The sequence below is a fragment of the Citrus clementina genome, unplaced genomic scaffold (assembly GCF_000493195.1).
Source record: "Citrus clementina cultivar Clemenules unplaced genomic scaffold, Citrus_clementina_v1.0 scaffold_2, whole genome shotgun sequence".
Lineage (NCBI taxonomy): Eukaryota > Viridiplantae > Streptophyta > Magnoliopsida > Sapindales > Rutaceae > Citrus > Citrus x clementina.
This window is the reverse complement of record NW_006262688.1, coordinates 3,887,009-3,898,214: the sequence shown is the minus strand read 5'-3', so window position 1 is coordinate 3,898,214 and position 11,206 is coordinate 3,887,009. Positions and strand designations below refer to the sequence as shown.

Sequence of the window (11,206 nt, the reverse complement as noted above, 5' to 3'; positions counted from 1 at the left end):
AATGAACAAAAGATTATAGTAAATAAACAAGGTCTTTGTGCTTGACACCTCGAAAACAACTGCAATATTCTGTAAACAGCAAGAAACCAAAAACAAACACTGAATTATTTATGTCTCTAACCTCCGTGACGTTGTTACGTTCAGGCCAATTTTTTTACCTAATTTTTGTCAAGTGATAAAATAGTATAGGCCTTTTATACGCCTTATTAAGATATCATTTTGGAATAAGATAGAGAAGAAATTTACATTAAAATGTATGATTATTATTACTAAAACAGAATTTATACACACTATTGATTCAAATTTCAAAATAAATGACAGTTTAATTCTTTAAAGAATTGTTGGTGGGCTAGACTCATACATCTAACTTTGAGTGCACCTGGTTCGCCTTATATTGAGATTTTTTTTTTTACAAATTTATGAGTATGAGTAAATATCTCTCTTATAAATTTATAGATAAAAAAATATTTAATTATAAATATAACAAAGTATTAAAAAAATACTTTTACTTTGGACTTCCAACCAGTTGGGTCGAGTACAAATTTCTTATCAAGTAACATGATAATAATGTTAAAGCATCTCCAAAAGTCTCTTTAAATAAGATTTTGTTATTTATTTGAAGAGTTACGCCAGTATTTAAGACTCCAAAATACACTTCAACTAATATTCTTCAAAAAAAAAATTATTCTCTCTCTTCAATTTTGTAGAGTTGTTTTCCCCCTCTTCAATTAATATTTTATTACTTTTTATTGGAGAGAGAGAAGTGTTTTAATTACTATTTATTTTTCTTTTAAAAAAATATTTATTTGATTAAAATAATATTAATTTATTTTCTATTTGAATAATATTTTGGAGAGTAATATATTTTTTCACTGTCCTTTTTACCCCATAAGTAAACAAATAGATATTTGAAGAGTAAAATATAGAAATACACTTAGGCATAAATTTGTAAAGAGATGCATTTTTCCAAAGCAATCATTAATTGTTACAAAATAATAATTTTTTTTTTGAAAAGTAAAAAATAATTAAACTTGACTACATAAACTCAGTGAAAAAAAAGAAAAAAAAAGAAAAGAAAACTTGACTGCATTAATTTCTACAACACATAACACCTACTAGATTTTATTTAAACGATAGAGAAAGAAAGAGATCAAAACTAAATAAATAAATTCTCTCTCAAAGCTTTTAGAGAAGTGAAACTTCAGGACTCAAAATCAAGACCAGACCCCTCTAATTTCATGCGTGTAATCCCATCTAGACCTTGCTTCATCTCAGCTGTGAAATAATTCTCCCAGTCCCCAACCTTGCCAAGTCTAAAAAAGGCTCTATTCGGCACATTGCCGAAAGGAATCTCCCCATTTTTGTTCACTTCCAAATTCTTAAGCCTCTCAAAACTCGATCCCTATATCACTTTATCCACCTCATATTCACCAGCAAGTAGTCGCCCAAGAAACGAAGCTAGCCTCTTCACCTGCCCTTTGGGATCTCTTTCAGCTCTTCATACTTCAAGAAAAGTATCTTGTTAGGTGTCTTCAGGTTCTCTGACCAGTACCGTAAAACATTGATAGAACTTTAAGTATTTATGTTTGGCAAGCGAGAAAGCTAAAAGAAAATGAAAGAAAATATCATAATAAAAACTTGAGAAACTTCTTATTGTTAGATCTGAATGGATTACACAGATATTTATATGTCATGAGAGCAGCTTGTTACATTTGTTAGTAATCTGTTACACACATATGAAGAATGCTTATTCAGAGCCACGTCACCAAGCCACATCAGCTGAGGAAGTAAATCTGCTGCAGTCAAGCACAGCTGAATAAACTGCACTCGATTCCTCTGTTCTTCATATTAAGTAGCTTCACTAACATCCCCTCTTAAACTGAAGCTTCTTTTCTATTCTCTACAAATCATCAGCTTGAGAAACTTCTTATTTTTAGATCTGAACGAATTACACAAATATTTATATGTCATGAGAGCAGCTTGTTACATTTGTTAGTAATATGTTACACACATATGAAGAATGCTTATTCAGAGTAACTAACTAAGCCACGTTACCAAGCCACATCAGCTGAGGAAGTAAATCTGCTGCAGTCAAGCACAGCTGAATAAACTGCACTCGATTCCTATGTTCTTCATATTAAGCAGCTTCACTAACATCCCCTCTTAAACTAAAGCTTCTTTTCTGTTCTCTACAAATCATCAGCTTCACTAACATCCTCTCTTGAGCTGAGGCTTCTAGGATGAACATTTAACTTGCTACGCAAATAATGAAACTGAGTGAAAGTGAGAGCTTTATTTAAGACATCAGCTGTTTGATCTTCACTAGGCACAAAATAAACAACTAACTCTTTAGATGACACTTTGTCTCTGATGAAATGAATGTCTAGCTCAACATGCTTTATTTTAGCATGATAAACTGGATTGTAAGCCAATGCTATTGCACCATGATTATCACACCATATAATTGGTGTAGCACTTAACTGAATTCTGAGCTCAGCAAGCAAGGACTGTATCCAAATGACCTCTGATGCAGCATGAGCCAAAGCTCTATACTCAGCTTTTGTACTGGATCTTAAGACAACTGCTTGTTTCTTAGATGACCATGAAACTAGATTAGCACCTAGATAAACTCTAAAACCAGTAACTGACTTCCTATCATCTCGATCACAAGCCTAGTCTGAATTAGTAAAATAATTTATCTGCATATCTCCACAGTTGTAGAACTGCAAACCAAAATGTATTGTGCCTTTTAGATATCTTAACAACCTTTTGCATGCTTCCCAATGTGCAGTTCTTGGATTAGAAAGAAACTGGCTGAGCTTATTAACAGTGAAGGCTATTTCTGGTCTAGTGATAGTAACATATTGCAGGGCGCCAATAATGCTTCTATATTGAGAGATATTGGAAATCTCAGAACCTGAAGCTTTGGTTAGCTGCTGGCCTATAGACATAGGTGTTGGCACTGGACTGCAGTTGACTAAATCATGCTTTGCCAAAACATCAGCAATGTACTTAGCCTGAGACAAATGAATTCCATTTCGAATTTTAGAAACTTCAATGCCTAAGAAGTAACTGAGTTCTCCTAGATCTTTCAAGGTAAATGTCTATTGCATATCTTGAATGACTTGCTGAACTTTTGCTGAGCAGGAACCAGTAACAATAATATCATCCACATACACCAAAACCAGAATTAAGTGACCATTTTCTCTCTTATAAAAGAATGAATTCTCTGACTTGGAATTCTAAAAATGCCACTAAGAAAGCATAGCTGTTTTAAGTCTAGCAAACTAAGCTCTTGGAGCTTGTTTCAAACCATATAGAGCTTTTCTTAGTTTACAAATGTACTGAGGTTTATGAGAATCAATAAAGCATTCAGGTAGTGACATATACACTTTCTCATCAAGAATGTCATTTAGGAAGGCATTGTTGACATCTATTTACCTAAGAACCCAATTGTTCATGACTGCAATGCTTAAAACTACCTTAACAGTAGATGTTTTTACTACTGGACTAAAAGTTTCAGTATAATCAACACCATGGGTCTGATGGAAGCCTTTAGCAACCAGCCTTGCTTTGTACTTCAGAATGGTTCCATCAGGATTGAATTTGATTCTGAAAACCCATTTGTTACCAACAACTTTAACAGGAGCAGTAGGCAGAATCAAATCCCATGTGTGGTTAACCTTTAAGGCTTTAAACTCTTCTTGCATAGCTTTGAACTATAATGGATCAGATAAAGCTTGAGAAACAGGGGTAGGCTTAGAGGTTTGTGCTAAAAGGACAGAAAGATAAGAATTTGGCTTGAAAATGCCATTCTTTGATCTAGTTATCATAGAATGACCAATGGAAGGAGGTGCAAGAAGAATATGAGGGGGGGAATTATGGGAATGAGAAGTAAATGGTGAGGTATCAGGTATGGTAGTAGTTGAGTGTGATAGTGAGGTATCATGTGGATTAAAATTTTGAGACAATACCTTATGAGAGTTGGAAACTAGAGATACATGATCAGCTGCTGAAGTTGCTGTTAAAGGAGCCTGGAATTGTGTAACAGAAGAAGACTAAGGAGCTGACTCAACTAAAGAATTGATTGGAATAACTTCTGTTATTGATGAAAAATCTATACTAGGAATATAAGGAAAAGATTTTTTATTAAAGATCACATGATTAGAAATATAGACCCTCCTAGATGAATGAAGACATTTATACCCCTTATGATGAGAGCTGTATCCAATAAAAATACATCTCCCAGTTTTGAATTCAAGTTTGTGTCTGTTATAAGGTCTAAGATAAGGAAAACATGCACAGCCAAAGATCCTAAGAGTAGAATAATCTGGTGTTTGATGAAAAAGTTTCTGATATAAAGAGATATTATGTAGAGTTGGTGTAGGAAGTCTGTTGATCAAGAAGACTGCTGTATGAAAGGCATCCCACAAAAAATGTAAGGGTAGATAAGCTTGGGCAATTAAGGTGAGACCAATATCAACAATATGCCTGTGTTTTCTCTCAATTCTCCCATTTCGATGATGGATGTGAGGACAAGGATACCTAAAGTGTATCCCTGAGTTATTGAGTAGAGATGAAAAAGACTTGAATTCCCCACCCCAATATGTTTGAACAACCTTAATGTTTCTTTGTAGATGTTTTTCAATGAAATTTTTAAAACTAACAAATACAGGTAGGACATTAGATTTTGCACTTAATGGGAAAATCCAAGTAAACGTGCTAAAATCATCAAGTATAGACATGTAATAGGTATAACCTTGGCTGGAAACAACATGAGAAGGTCCCCAAAGATCTGCATAAAGAAGTTGTAATAGTGTTGTAGAAATGGTTTTAACAGAATTAAAATGAAGCATATGATTCTTCCCAAACTGACATGTATTACAGAATTCTAACTCTTGAATTTTGTTGATATCATCAAACTTTTTACATTGTTTTTAATGTGTGAATAGCAGGGTGCCCCAATTTTCTATGAAGAAGATTTACATAAAGAGATTTTTCAATCACAGCAGACAAACAAACTTTGTCATTGCCCTGACAGGAATTTGAACTAAGTTGTTCATAAGTTGAATGAGGAAGATAAGCAAAAAGAGACTGAAACTTATTTTGACTAAGAATGGCTATATTGACAGCAGCTGACTGAGTAACAGACTGAGGATGAGAGGATGAGATTGGACTTTTGATTTTATAGAGGCCTCCTTTAGCAACTCCTTCAAGCAAGATGATCCCGGTGCTCCTGGCCTTAATGAAACAAGACGTGCCAACAAATTCAAGTGTAACATTGTTGTCAGCAAGCAGTTTAGAAACACTAAGCAAATTTTTGGTACATGTAAAACATGATTAAGAAGCAGTGATTCAAAGGTGTTTGTGACAAGCTAAACTGATCCAACATGTTCAATAGGCAATGCATTTCCATCACCAACCAATAATTGTTCATTACCAATATAAGCTTTAGAATTGACAAGCTTACTTAAATCATTTGTGATATGATTTGTGGCTCCACTGTCAATATACCATGAGGGATCTTCAACAATCTCAGGATTTGCAGCATAGTGTGGCTGAGTTGGTGGAGCTGAAGTACTAGGCATTCCATTAGTGAAACCAGGAGCATATGGTGTGAATCCATTAGTGTAACTAGGAGTAAAATTATTAAACCCAGTGGTGTAATTAAGAGAAGGATAACCAGAGATGATAACAAGATCTGAGTATGCCATATTGGCTTGAAAAGCAACACCCCTCGGCATATAAGAGTTTCCAAAATTTGATCCAAAATGAGGACCAGAAAACATTGAGCCCCTTATAAAACCATGAAAAGACATGTCTCTAACATATTGACCTCTGAAATTTCCTCTACCAAAATTCTTCTGAGGCACAAAAGAAGGATTAAACCTGTTCTTGTACCTATTTGCTTTATGTCTAGGAATGAAGCAAATTTGACAGACAACATCTGAGAAATTTCTTCCACCAGCAAATTGAGATCCATTATTATTATAACCACCATTTGGACTATTATCACCACCAAAATTACCTCTAAAGTTTTTCTGAAAACCATTGTTATTTTTACCAGAATATGAACCTTTTTGAGCTACATTTGCTGACATATGATGCATAACATCACTAGCAAGTTTGTCTTTCTTTTGTTCAATCCTATTTTCATGATTTAGAAGCAACGAATATAGATCATCTAAGGTAATGGTCCATTCTCTAGCTAGAACAACAGTTGTCAAGGACTCATAATCAGAAGAGTCAAGACCAGTCAACACATGCATAACAAAGTCATTAAGCTCTACTGGTTTTCCTGCTAAGGCTAATGTATCAGCTATTCATTTGATTTTAGTAAAATACTCAACCATACTCATAGATCCTTTCTTAATAGTTTGGATTTGCATTCTAAGAGTTTGAATTCGAGCTTGAGACTGAGAAATGAACATACTGTTAAGTGAATCCCAAAGCTGTTTTGAAGTAGTGCATTCGATCACAGTTGACAGCAAGCTTTGCTGAATAGATGATAGCATCCAGCTCAAGAGGAGTTGATCCGTTTTCACCTAAGCAATGAAATCAGGATTTGTAGATCGTAGCTCACTTACATTTGATGACGAAGCTTCACCAGTGCTAGTAAATGGAAGAAATTGCTCTGGACATTTCAAACCACCATTGATGAAACTTTCTAACCCATTTCCTTTGACCGATGCTAAGACTTGTGTTCTCCACAGAATAAAATTGTTCTGATCCAATTTTACAGGTGTAACAAAATTATAAGAAGTATTAGATTGAATCATACTTGCCATTGATGGCTCTGATACCATGATAGAACTTTAAGTATTTATGTTTGGCAAGCGAGAAAGCTAAAAGAAAATGAAAGAAAATATCATAATGAAAACTTGAGAAACTTCTTATTGTTAGATCTGAACGGATTACACAGATATTTATATGTCATGAGAGCAGCTTGTTACATTTGTTAGTAATCTGTTACACACATATGAAGAATGCTTATTCAGAGTAACTAACTACGCCACGTCACCAAGTCACATCAGTTGAGGAAGTGAATCTGCTACAATCAAGCACAACTGAATAAACTGTACTCAATTCCTCTGTTCTTCATATTAAGCAGCTTCACTAACAAACATGATCAAAAAATGGTCCATAAGAATGAACCCCAGCACAAAAATATTATATGCTTTCTCAAAAGGATATGGATCTTGATTATTCTGCCGTAGAATCTTGTTGAAGTAATGCCATCCTGATACCATATTGTCACTAGGGTTTCGGGTTATGTAAACGATCTTGCACTCGGAGTTCTTGATTGACTCCGGCAAAGCGTTGTAAGGCAAATGAATGTGGAAGAGTCTTGGAGAAGGCATACCTGAGAGATCATAGGGATTTAGGGTCTCTCCGGCGAATTCGTACTCCAAAGTCTTCACAACAAGATCATGATTTTTCGACGAAAGTTGATCATCATGATAGTCCATGATGTAAGCACAAAGAGCTTTAAGCTATGTGGTTCCAGTTTTCAGGGAGGAAGCCAAGATGACATCATCACAACGTGCTTTGTAGTTAGATTGAAAGGCTAACATGCCTCGTATGACTGCGGCTGGATACCAAAAACCTTCCTGATAAGGAAAATGAGCCACGGAGGTCAACAAAGGTTCATAAGCCTAACTACAGATACGAGGGCTTTGTTTGAACATGCGTAAGTCTCATGTAGCCATGCATGCGGTCATGCATGTTGCATGCAATACCATGCAAGACTTATTTACATATGGATTAAAGAGTAGTTGTTTGTTGGAGCAAGGCAAGGAAATTACCACGTCAAGCCACGTTGCGGATCGTGTGGAGAATCAAATTAAGTGGGATTCTATTTCTGTTTCTAGTTTGTTATTTAAGATTGCTCAGTTATTTAAATTGATTGTAGCTGTGAATTGTGGCTACAAATCCTTAGTAGTGTTTGTATTAACTACTATAAATAAGCTTCAGTAATTAATAAAAGGATTATGCAGAAAATTATCTCAAAGTATTATTCTTGGTCGTTCTCACCGTAAGTAGAACAACATAAACTTAGCCATTGTTGAACGTTTTTTATTGTGACCTATCAATTGGTATCAGAGTGGGGTTTGTTGTGCAAATTTTAATGTACTCGCAAGCGCACGAATCTATTGTAGTATAGACTAATGGTGACGAGTGTCGATCCCACGAGGAGGTGGATTTTAATTATATATAGAATTAATTTTGTAAATGGGTGGTTGGAATTGTGGTGGAAGTGATTTAAATTATCCTAAAATTGGAATTGAAATGGCGATAATAAATTCTAAAATTGGACTTGTAATGGCGAGAATAAATTGAAGAGAAATCTATTAAATTGACGTACTTGGGTATCTGGATCCGTATCAACATGCATCATGGGCTAAATAATCCGTATTAATGCCAATTAAATCATGAGGGGGGAATCCACACCTCATGAACCACGCTCTAATCAATATGGTGCTAAGGGCTTATCGTGCCAAATAATAATAACCTTATACTAGAGAGCCGGTGTAACCAAGGCGGTATCTAGACAAGATTATTATTATTTGTCGACGAGAAGTCAAAACATCCACAAAAACTAGAGGGGAAGAGAAAATAAATTTACCAAATTAAGCCTATGACATATGTTGAGACTTCACCTTCAACCCAAGCTTGAAAGAAAATTAGCCACTCATAGTTGAACTAGGGGCAAAATGGGAATTTATTAAAATACGAAGAAAATACAAGATGGAGAAGGAATTACAGAAAATGGATCCCAAAAATGGATTCAGAGATATCAAATTAGGGGGGGAGGCCCCCTTTTTATAGATACATGGAGTAAATCATGGCCATCAGATTAAAAACAGTTTGGACGCTCAGGATTGCACCACGTCATCAGTCAACAGTCCACGGTTTGACCACGCGGATGAACAGTAACACGGTTTGACCCGACTTTAAACAGTAACGCGGTTTGACCCGGATGAACAGTAACGCGGTTTGGTTGAAAATAATCTTGTGTGATGCATGCACCGTACGCGAGATTTTTCGTCCACTGATATGATGTGAATAGTGCCATTTTTCCTTTTATGCTCCTCCTAAGGTTTTCGACCGTCCTGAGTTCAAAAGTGATGTCCGTTTTGCCGTCTGATCTCTCCTTTATTGTGAAATGACTATAATGCCCCTAAAATACATAAATTACTTAATTAAAATAAAACACACCTAATTAAATCACAAGAAGGTTAAATACATAAAAGTAAGGGTTGTTAGTAAGACTTAAAATGTAAAATGACGGTTTTCTCCTTTATAAATATGCATTTTCTAACACTCAACAAGGTTAACAATGGCAACTAACAAAGAGAGAATCGAACTCTTGGAAGCTGAATTTGGCAGTTTGCAGGATGGCTTGCAACGAATGGAGATTGGAATGAGTAGCAAGTTACAACACTTAGAAGAAACACTCAACAAATTGACCGAAACAATTATGGCATCCAAAGGAGCATCAAGTCATAGTACTCATGATCAAATTGACTCATCACGCCCAAACCGTGAGAAGAATGAAGGTGGACGACAACACCTTTCATCCAGAATGCCGAAATTAGAATTTCCATGCTACTCTGGAGATGATCCAATGGAGTGGTTTAATCGAGTGACGCAGTTCTTCGAATACCAAGACACAACGGAAGACCAGAAAGTATCGTTAGCATCCTTCCACCTTGAGGGAGAAGCCAACCAATGGTGGCAATGGCTACGACAAGCTTACCGCGAAGAAGAACGAGTGGTGACATGGAAAATTTTTACAGAAGAACTTTGGGCTTGTTTTGGTCCTACAGAATGTGAAGATTTTGATGAAGCCTTGTCTAGAGTGAGACAAACAGGTTCCCTTCGTGATTACCAAAGGGAATTTGAAAGGCTTGGCAACCGAGTTCATGGCTGGACACAAAAAGCCCTTGTGGGTACATTCATGGGAGGATTATAGAGATATCCGAGGAAATCCGCATGTTCAAACTAAGAACACTGAAGGAAACAATCAACTTGGCCCGCATGAATGATGATAAACTATCAAGATAGAAGAGATTCTTGTGGCAGCCACCCTCCAACCGCGCACCGTCACCTACTCGAGCATCACCAACCGCGCCTATCAAAAGATTACCTTGGGATGAAATGCAATGAGGACGAGCACAAGGACTGTGTTTCACTTGCAACGAACGGTTCACTGCGGGTCATAAATGTCAAGGGCCTCAACTTCTACTTCTTGAGAGCTACAACAACACCAACGAGATCACTTGTGAAGAAGTTGCAGAGGAACTACTTGGAGAAGAAAACAAAGGAGAACAACCTGGGAAGACACGGCATTGCTACAGAAACAATTTCCACACATGACCCTTGAGGACAAGGGTCCACTTCATGGGGAGGGTATTGATAAGGAAAGGGGGCCACGGAGGTCAACAAAGGTTCATAAGCCTAACTATAGATACGAGGGCTTTGTTTGAACATGCGTAAGTCTCATGCAGCCATGCATGCGGTCATGCATGTTGCATGCAATACCATGCAAGACTTATTTACATATGGATTAAAGAGTAGTTGTTTGTTGGAGTAAGGCAAGGAAATTACCACGTCAAGCCACGTTGCGGATCGTGTGGAGAATCAAATTAAGTGGGATTCTATTTCTATTTCTAGTTTGTTATTTAAGATTTCTCAGTTATTTAAATTGATTGTAGCCGTGAATTGTGGCTACAAATCCTTAGTAGTATTTGTATTAACTACTATAAATAAGCTCCAGCAATTAATAAAAGGATTATGCAGAAAATTATCTCAAAGTATTATTCTTGGTCGTTCTCACCGTAAGTAGAACAACATAAACATAGCCATTGTTGAACGTTTTTGATTGGGACCTATCACTTCCCATTGATAGATATTGTAAGCTTCCCAATGCAAATGTTTTGGAAGCTGATCGAGTAGTTCCTGGCTCGGAATTGAACTTGCAGTTGCCATGATCGAATGACAGATGATTTAACAACAGATTGATTTAGTTCACTACACAAGCCTAGCATTTCACTCTAGAAAGCATCAATATATCCATGCTCTTGCTCACACAACTGATAATTTTATCCCCCGAAAAGCCTAAAATGCCCACACGGTTATCCGAACTATTTGTAATAACAGGCAGGGCAATTTGGTAGTTTTGTGGCTTATGTCAAAATATGTC

General features: G+C 36.3%; 1 pseudogene; it reads right to left on the bottom strand.

The window, feature by feature from the left end:
- Positions 1-1,201: 1,201 nt before the first annotated feature.
- LOC112100809 lies at positions 1,202-10,992 on the bottom strand (annotated as a pseudogene).
- Positions 10,993-11,206: the final 214 nt, after the last annotated feature.